General features: G+C 44.1%; 1 protein-coding gene and 1 pseudogene across 1 annotated transcript in view; both read right to left on the reverse strand.

The window, feature by feature from the left end:
* Nucleotides 1–9,798, reverse strand: part of LOC146712371 (uncharacterized) — a 39,106-nt gene that overhangs the window by 21,295 nt on the left and 8,013 nt on the right. The gene's annotated exons all lie outside the window — the stretch shown is intronic.
* Nucleotides 6,485–9,650, reverse strand: LOC146712372 (uncharacterized; annotated as a pseudogene).

Consider the following 9,798-nt stretch of genomic DNA (forward strand, 5'->3'; position numbering starts at 1 on the left):
TAAATGTTTGTCAGAGATAAAAATCTGAATGTTGTTTCCCTCGATTTCTTTCTCAATTTCCTTCCATCTTGCCTCATATTCTGGTCTACACCAACCAGCAAGTGGTCTGAGTTGGGCTGCATAGAAGTATTCCCTTAGGTTCGGCAAGGCCATCCCTCCCTTGCGCTTCGGGAGTTGCAGTGTTGTTAGTCTTATTCTGGGCTTCTTCCCACCCCAAATAAACCTTGATATCATCTTGTCCCATATTTTGAATTTTTTTTGAGATATAGGAAGTGGGAGTGACTGAAACATGTATAACAGTCTTGGGAGAACATTCATCTTTATTATTTGGATTCTTGAGTAGAAGTTTGTAGGTGTTGCCGACCACCGTTCTAGATCTTTTCTAATGTTGCCCTCCACCTGATTATAGTTTATGTCCGCCATATCTGATAATGATTTTGTCAAGGTTACGCCCAAATATTTCATGTTGTTCGAGTGCCAATTTAATTTGTATTCGTCTCTGATCTTTTGGGAGGGTATATAATTGAATGATAGAATTTGTGTTTTGGATACATTAATTTTATAGCCTGATAAGTATTCAAAGGTATGGAATAGTTGCATCAAAATTGGGAAGCACTTGTCAGGGTTTCGTAGAAAAATAATAACGTCATCAGCAAACAATCCAATAAGGTGTTTTTGTCCAGCAAGGGATACCCCCTCCAACTTTGAATGTTGTCGCACTGCTTGTGCTAGTGGCTCAACATATAAAGCAAAAAGAATTGGTGACAAGACACAGCCCTGTTTTGTACCTCTATATAGCCGAATTCTATCTGTCAGACTACCATTCACCTTGATTCTAGCTGTAGGTTGATTATAGATTGTCCTTATACATTGTATTGAGCTGTCCTTAAACCCGAATTTTTCCAATACTCCAAATAGGAAGAGCCAGCTTACGCTATCAAATGCCTTTTCTTGATCTAAGCTAATTAACACAGTACTGATATTCGTTTTTTCTGCATTGTCAATAATGTGAAGGACTCTCCTTATATTGTCCTGTGCCTGACGTCCCTTGATGAATCCAGTTTGATCCACTTCTATCAGATCTGGTACAAATTTTTGGAGTCTTTTGCTAATGATCGAAGCGTACAATTTATAGTCGTTATTTAGGAGGGAAATGGGTCTATAATTCTTGCAGTATTCTTTGTTTTTTCCTTCTTTGGGTAAGATTGTTATAATAGCTTCTCCCCATGATGGTGGAGCTATTCCCTGATTCAGAGTCCAGTTGAAGCAAGATAGAAGAAGTGGCTTGAGTTCTTCTTTGAAAACTTTGTAAAATTCAGCCTGAAAGCCATCGCTTCCTGGGGCTTTATTTGTTTTTTGTTCGGCAATAACTGTATCTAGTTCCTTATCTGTAATCTGTGAAATCAGTAACTTGTTTTGGGTATCTCCTATGGAGGGCAGATCCAGCGGGTCAAGAAAATTTTTTTATTGTCTCAAGGTCTGCGGCTGCCGGTTGTGAATACAGTCTCGTGTAATATTTTTTAAATTCATTTTCTATCTCATTAGGCATATAGTGTAATTTGTTACTATCCAAATTTCTTACTTTATCAATAATCCTTGATCTCTGCTTTTTACGCAGTCTACTGGCAAGTATTTTAGTTGCTTTGGGCCCTGATTCGTAATAGGTTTGTTGCATATACCTAGCCTTTTTTTCTACTTCTTCTTTTAGTAATTCATCAATTTGGTTTCTGATGTCTGATATTTCTTCTAGAATTTCAGGATTTTTAAGTAGTTTATGTTCCCTCTCCAGATGTTTAAGTTTTTCTATCAAATTTTTATATAGGGCCAGTCGCGCTTTTTTTTGTGCTGCTGTTAGGGCTATGAGTTTTCCCCTTAAGACTGCCTTTAATGCATCCCAAAGTATAGTTGGGCTCACATCTCCGGTATCATTGTCTTCTATATATATTTTTATATCTTCTTTAATTTTCTTAACATGTTCATCCCTATTTAAAATAGCCAAATTAAGTCTCCATGCTGTATGTATTTTCCTATTATCGAGACGGATTTCTAGACTAATCAAACTATGGTCTGAGACATCTGCCACACCTATTTTACAATCTGTAACATTATGAAGTTCTTCAATATTAATTAGAAAATAATCAATTCTCGAATATGTGGCATGAGGTGCAGAGTAGTGGGTGTAGTCCCTGGTTTGAGGATTACGTGTTCTCCATACATCAATCAGTCCCACCTCTTGTAATATTGTATTCATAAAATTAGACAGACGATGTTTACATGTTGCAGCACTGGTAGTGTCAATATCCCGATTTAGCACAACATTGTAATCCCCTGCACATATCACCAGACCTTCAGATTCTTGTGTCACTAAATTGAATAAATCTTGGTAATCACTTTTCTTACTTCCTGGTGGGGCGTAGATATTAACCAGGGTAACTAGTTTATTTTCCAATTTCCCTTTAATTAGTAAGTATCTACCCTCTTTATCAGACACTTCTTTGTGGCATTCAAATTGTACAGAGTTTGCTATTAAAATAGCTACTCCTCTTTTCTGACTTTGTCTGTAGGAATTGTAATAGGTATTTTTATAACCAAATCTTTTCAATTTTTCATGTTCCTGTTGGGGCAGGTGAGTCTCCTGCAAGAATATTACCTGTGCCTTTTCTTTTTTGAGTTTTGTTACCACTTTACTTCTTTTGATTGGGTTATTCAGACCATTCACATTCAGTGACACCAGTTTTATATTATTAAAAGGCATGTAATCCACGCGATTGTAGATCGTAATTCTCCAGACAACAAAAAATTGTGGCCTTGACATTTGGCCAACCACCATATACCATTACAACAGTGCAAAAAAAAAAAAAAAAAAAAAAAACCAAACAAACCCTATAACACCCGACTTCCACGTTGGGGTGAACGCTTCCCACCCCGAATCCCCGTTGGCAGGCTGAGGAGAAAGTCTCTTCACAGAGGGTGATACATAATGTTTCACACATCCAAAAGTCCAACGATCATTCATTCATTCAGAAGCACCATGTCGAGGCTTGATTCGTTTGGCCAGAGTCACGTGATCAGTGACGTCTGAAGCTTCGTTTAGAACGTACCTTTTTTTAAATCGAACTTTATTGAAACACAATGAGTATACAACATACAAACAGATGAAGTTTACAAAAGAACAGAACATGAACATACAGAACCAGGAGTAAAAAAATTATGATATGAGTAGGCGAAAAAAATCAACATATTGTAACGTGCAGTGGAGGTGAAGCCAGCCGCGGAGGTGTGTAGGTGGATAGCGAATGAGCAACAGCTTCTGACTTTCCAAAAAGTACTCATTTATTTACAATATCAAAAATAAAAGTGCTACCTCTACCACACATTACTAAAGAGCACACTAGTCCGCGTACACACGGGAGCATCCATTACAGGAGGAGTGCGAAGAAGAACAAAAAGGGGGTGACACCAGTCGTGAGACAGGAGGCGCCGCCATGTGGTGATACACTGCATTACAATAGCAACTGTTACATAGTCCCCCCTGGTGAGAAAAAGGCTGTCCTCAGCCGTACACAGCTGAAAAAGCACACACCACACCTAACAGTACCCTATACATAGAGGTTACAGCTAAGATTGGTGCACACACACAGGGCAAAAGACCATTTAAAAATGAAATTGGTGAAAATAAGACGAATATGTACAGTGGAAAATCAGTTTCCTTCGTTTTTTTTCACTTTTTTCTTTTGTACTTTTTTTTTTTTTCTAAGTAAATGCCAAGAATGAACCTTAACGCACGAAAGAGCCATAAAACTGGATTAAGTAGAGCAAACAGAAACATCTACATATCATGACTCAAAGTAGCAATGCAACAAGACAGCATCAAACAGGTTTAACCAAAACATTTCACTTCAGATCACGCCTGGTTGTGTGAAAATCATTAGTCCATCTTTTGTTGCTCCAGCCAGACGTAACTCTGGGGCAACGTCTGGGCCTGAGATTGTAATGTCCACCAGCAGCTGGGTGCTGGACAGATCTGGGTGAAACACTCTCTGGAACAGCGCCCACATCAGAAGAAGAGTCAATGTCCGGTAAATCAAAGGGGAATGGCTCAGAGTCAATGTCAGTGTCTGCAGGGGGGCCAGGGTGGGCCTGAGAGTCAGACTTCAGACCCTCTGCGGTCTCTCTCTCAGCAGGCAATGAAACAGAATGTTCTTTGGAAGTGAGAGAGTCCCAGGTATGGAACGGTTACATGTTCACAACATGATAAACACCTGCATCCACACCAGAGTCCACCCAAGTGAGCCTGTAATTAACATCACTGAGTCTCTGAGATACACACAATGGTCCCTGAAACAGTGGTGCAAGTTTAGCAGTAAAGTTAGACTGAGCATCTGACCTGGGGTGCGTCTTAACTCTCACAAGGTCACCAACACGAAACGTGGCATGTCGATGTCTCAAGTCATAGTAATGTTTTTGTCTGTCATGGCTATAGTCCAAAGCTGCTTTGGCGTGGTCGTGAGCTTCCTGCAGGGAGGCTCTCAGAGTCTCAGGGTAAGGCACACCCGGTTCATCAACACCTGCTGTAGAAGGCTGAGTGATAAGGTCAAGCGGGGTGTCTAACTCACGACCATAAAGCATCATGGCAGGAGTCATACCTGTACTGTCATGGGGGGCGGTGCGCAGAGCAAAGCAAATCTGAGGGAGAAACTTGTCCCATGATGTGTGCTTATCACCTACATAAGCGCGGATTGCAGTTTTCAGAGTCCGGTTGACGCGTTCAGTAGCATTTGTCTGAGGGTGATATGACGTAGTGAGTCTGTGCACCGAGCCTAAGGCAGAAACAACATGTTCAAAAAGCTCACTCACAAAAGGAGACCCTCTGTCAGAAACGAGGTAAGTGGGTGTACCATGCCTAGCAAAAATGTCAGTGACGAATTTACCAGCTGCTACCTGAGATGTAGCTTCTTTGACAGCACTGGCTTCAACCCATTTAGTCAAATAGTCAACAAACACGATCAAATAAGCATTACCAGTGGGGGTGCGGGGAAGTGGCCCAACAAAATCCACACCCACATACTGCCAGGGTTTCTGGGGGACAATGGGAACCATAAGACCGGCTGCTTTTTTCTGACTTGGCTTGGTGAGTTGGCACACTGAGCATGAAATCACATAGCGTTTCACATCAGCTGCCATTTTGGGCCAGAAAAACCTAAAACGCAGTCTAGCCAATGTCTTAGAAACACCCAAGTGACCTGCTGTGGGGTGGTCATGGTAATAGTCCAGCAAGGTGCCTCTCATGGAAGTAGGGGCAAACAGTTTCAGCTCTTTCAAAGGGTGCAAAGCACATGTGGACTTGGGTTCTCTGTGATACAAAAGAGAGTCATACACAACATACTGTAACAAGGTGGCGTTGTCCGAGCTGTTCAGAGAGTCTGCTTCAATGTCTCTGAGGAGTGGACCTGTGACATGATCGTCTAACTGCAGCTGTCTGAATTGTGAACGGTCAGCCAGAATGACGGGGGGCAGAGTACGAATGTCCAGGCTGCCCATAACAGCATGATCTGGTAAAAGATCAGTCGGCCTGTCACAGGTCAGAGGCAAAGGGTTGCGTGACAGTGCGTCGGGAACTTTGTTCTGTGCACCAGGTTTGTGCACTATTGTGAAATCAAAGTCCTGCAAACGAAGTGACCAGCGGGCGAGTCAGCCCGTTGGGTTTTGACGAGACATGAGCCACCTGAGACTGTTGTGGTCAGTGAAGATAGTAACATGAACACCTTCAACATATGGGCGGAAGTGTTCCAGAGCCCATATCACAGCGAGGCACTCCTTCTCTGAAGTGCAGTAGGGGAGTTCAGCTTTGTGAAGGGAGCGACTAGCAAAAGCCACAACGTACTCACGACCCATGTCATCCTTTTGCATCAACACTGCCCCAAGACCAATGTCACATGCATCGGCGTGAATGGAAAAGGGACGGTTGAAGTCTGGAAATGACAGGATCGGGGCTGATGTGACATGATCCTTCAAAGTGTCCATGGCCCTTCGACAGCTGTCGTCCCAGTGGAAAGCATTGTCCTTTCTGGTGATGGCGTGAAGAGGTTCGGCATGGCGGGCATAATTCTGAATGAAGCGTCGATAATAGCCAGTCAAGCCAAGGAACTGACGGATGTGTTTCACTGAGGTTGGGGTATCAAACTCCTTAACCGCCTTTACTTTGTCCGGATCGGGCTTAACACCTGATGATGTGATGCGGTACCCGAGAAAGGTGAATTCATCGAGGCAGAATTGGCACTTTTTGAGCTTCAATGACAAGCCAGCAGCCTGGAGTCTGCCCAGCACCTCCTCAAGATCCACTAAGTGCTGTTCAAAGGTAGGTGAGGCGATAACAATGTCATCCAGGTAGACTGCGCACGTTTTGTAAATGGGGCCAGCAAGCACAGAGTTCATGAGTCTCTGAAAAGTTGCAAGTGCGTTGCAGAGCCCAAAGGGCAGCACCCGAAACTGGAAGAGACCACAGTGAGAGATGAAGGCAGTTTTAGGCTTCGAGTCCTCTGCTACAGCAACCTGCCAATAGCCTCGCGCTAAGTCCAATGTTGAGACAAACTTTCCTCTTGCCAGAAACTCCAAAGACTCATCTACACGAGGCAGGGGATAAGAGTCTTTTTGGGTAACTTGGTTGAGCCCTCGAAAGTCCACACAAAACCTTGGTTCCGTGGCCGCTCTATTTACAATGACTACAGGAGCTGCCCAAGGGCTTGTGGAAGGTTCAATGATGTTGTCCTTCAACATTTGTTGCACTTGTTCTTCAATCACACGTGTCTTAGCAGGTGACGTGCGATAGGGTGGGAGTTTGACAGGTGTTGCATTGCCAGTCTCTATGGCGTGCTCAGTGAGAGCCGTTCGACCAAGTTGACCATCAAACAAGGAGCTAAACTTGCTGAGCAGATTTAGTAAAGCATCCTTGTTGTTCTCTGAGAGACTTGCTTCAGACAGTTTGGCTGTTAAGTCTGAGCGAACCAAGTCCAAAGACATCAGTGTTCCAGGTGAATGTGAGTAATCATTTTAAAGGTCCTCTTCATTGTCTGCGAGTGGGCAGGGGATGTCCTCAATGTAGACTGTTCTAGTGGGAATGTGAATAGAAACAGAAGCTCTTGCCATAAAATCCATTCCCAGAATGAAAGGAGAGGACAAATCTGGTATTATGGCAAAACGCTGGTAAAAGTTCTTGTTCATGAATCCAATATTGAGCCAAATAACACCAACAGGGATACAGGGAGCATTATTGGCGAGGTTAACTGCAGGACCATTCCACTCACTTGTGTTTCTAGGGTAAGAGTCATTTACTTGAATGAGATCTGCTCGTACAGCCGAGAGGGAAGCACCCGTGTCGAGGGTAGCATCCACAGATGAAGCATTGAAGTTCACTTTCGTTCTTAGTGGGGTATTCCAGTGGACTTGTGAAAAATTGTCTTCCAAGTGTCCAAGACTGTGTCCACCCTGTAGTGAATCGGGCGTGTGAGGCTCCGTTAGTAACTGGGGGAAGGTTGGCCTCTGTGAAATGTCCTGTCCTGTCCTCCCCCCCCCCTGTAGTTTCCCGACTGCCTGTATTGTGGCTGGGATGTGGTGCTGCTTAATTCCACCTTTTCATGGCCAGGGTCAGAGGGGCCAGGTGCTGGCAATGGCTGGACTGGGCCATGCCTAGCGGTGTTCGAGGCTCGTTGTGGCAAATGAGGTTGGGTGTTACAGTTTGGGCAGGTGCGTGTAGTGAACCCTGGCTGAGAGCATTTGAAGCAGTAAGGTTCAGGCTTATAGTTGTCTTTGCTACATAAAGCAGGCTGTGGTCTTTGTGGTCCAAGCACTGAGTGAAGCTCATGAGCGCGTAGCAGCAGGTCCATTACAGAAGTGACATTAGCGCCATACAGGGCAACTCTGTATTTTTCGAGAGCATGTTTACTAATTAGGTCAATTCTGTCTTTTTCAGGTGGGGGGCTCTTCAGTTTGTCAAACTCACTCAACATGTGGGCGACAAAGGTTGGGAGCGGCTTGTCCTGAGCCTGAACACGATCCAAAATTCCTCTCAGGATGCGTTCTTGGTTGTCGGAGGGCAGAAAAACTGTCTTAAACAGTTGACAGAATTGAGCCCATGATGTGATGTGGGAGCTCAGTGCCTTGAACCATTTCCCGGGCTCTTTTGCAAGAAAGTGTGGCAGTTCGTTTGGCAATTGCCCATCAGTTAGGTTCAATGAGGCTTTGTATGTGCCAACTGCATTTAACCAGTCCTCAGGTTGCACTTTTCCGTCCCCAGCATACACAGGAGGCTCCAGCTTTGCGTGATGTAAAGCTGCCGCAATCACTCTGGAAGTGCTGCTGAGTTCAAGTGAGTGAGATGGGAGGAAAGGATTTGTAGGTTGAAATGGGTTGCTGGGCAGGAACGGATTGGTACTGTTGGTGGGTTCAGTTTTGTCCATCACATGAACATGAGGTGTCGATGTGGCCATTGGGAAAACAGGAGACTGTGGGACTGCAGGAGGGGGAGAGTTCCCCGTTGTGAGTTGGTCCCACTGCCTTAGTAAACTGCTGTATGTTCAGTGAGTCACGTGAACAATCACTAAGCTTATTCACCTCAGTTCTTAACTCCACCACTTGTTGGCTAAGGCTAGGAGTCACATTTTCAACTATCTGGCACATAGGTAACGAGGTAAGTTCCATGTCTGAGTCAGAGTCGTCTGGGAAGTGTGCCATTGCGATTTCAAAAAAATTAAGCCGCTCCAGGGCACAGCGCAGTTATTGATATAGCAGTAAAAGAGTCAGTTAGGTCAGACTAGAAAGACAAAACAGCAAAAATGCGTTAAAGATTAAATTTAGAAAAACCACATAAAATTTCGCCCAACAACTGAAATTAGACTGGAGTGATCAGAACCATGTTATTACAATAGCATGTCTGCAACACTAGAGCTCAATGCAAGATTAGTTTTAAGTCGTTTTGTTATACTGAGCCAAAGACCAGCACCAACGGTTGTAGTCGGCCAAGCTATCACTTACATGTGCTACAGTCAGTCTCAGCAGAGGGAAAGGGGAATGAAAAGCCAGCAGAAATGTTCATGTCCAGGCTCTCCACAGAAAAATTAATCCTTAGAAGATGAAACCAACAACAAATAACAAATCCACGGAGTCCATTCGCGTCGCGGAGTCAGCTTCTCTCTTTTTCTTTCTCCCAAGCGGAGCAGCGGCACACCACGGTATCCAGAAATTAGTCGGGTCCCACCTGAGCTGAGGCTGCGGCCATGGCTGGAGAAAACGTCCGAGCGTCTGCAAAACTGGGGGGATTTCCGAGACAGTTCACGTGCTAGAAGAGAAGAATCCTCGGCGGGATGCAAAAATCGTCTGAAGTCCAAGGGGAAAAAGTTCGGGCGCCAGTTGTAACGTGCAGTGGAGATGAAGCCAGGGGTGTGCAGGTGGGTAGCGAATGAGCAACAGCTTCTGACTTTCCAAAAAGTACTCATTTATTTACAATATCAAAAATAAAAGTGCTACCTCTACCACACATTACTAAAGAGCACACTAGTCCGCGTACACACGGGAGCATCCATTACAGGAGGAGTGCGAAGAAGAACAAAAAGGGGGTGACACCAGTCGTGAGACAGGAGGCGCCGCCATGTGGTGATACACTGCATTACAATAGCAACTGTTACAATATAAATATTGTTCTGAGAGGCTTTTTGTTGGTTGAGTCTGAAATTGATTGTATGTACAATTCATATCCTTATAAAACGGCAGAAATATGGTGTTTTATTAATAAACTTACATTTA

The sequence above is a fragment of the Copadichromis virginalis genome, linkage group LG3 (assembly GCF_057382275.1).
Source record: "Copadichromis virginalis isolate Kocher_CV1m ecotype Utaka linkage group LG3, C_Virginalis_male_GT1.1, whole genome shotgun sequence".
NCBI lineage: Eukaryota > Metazoa > Chordata > Actinopteri > Cichliformes > Cichlidae > Copadichromis > Copadichromis virginalis.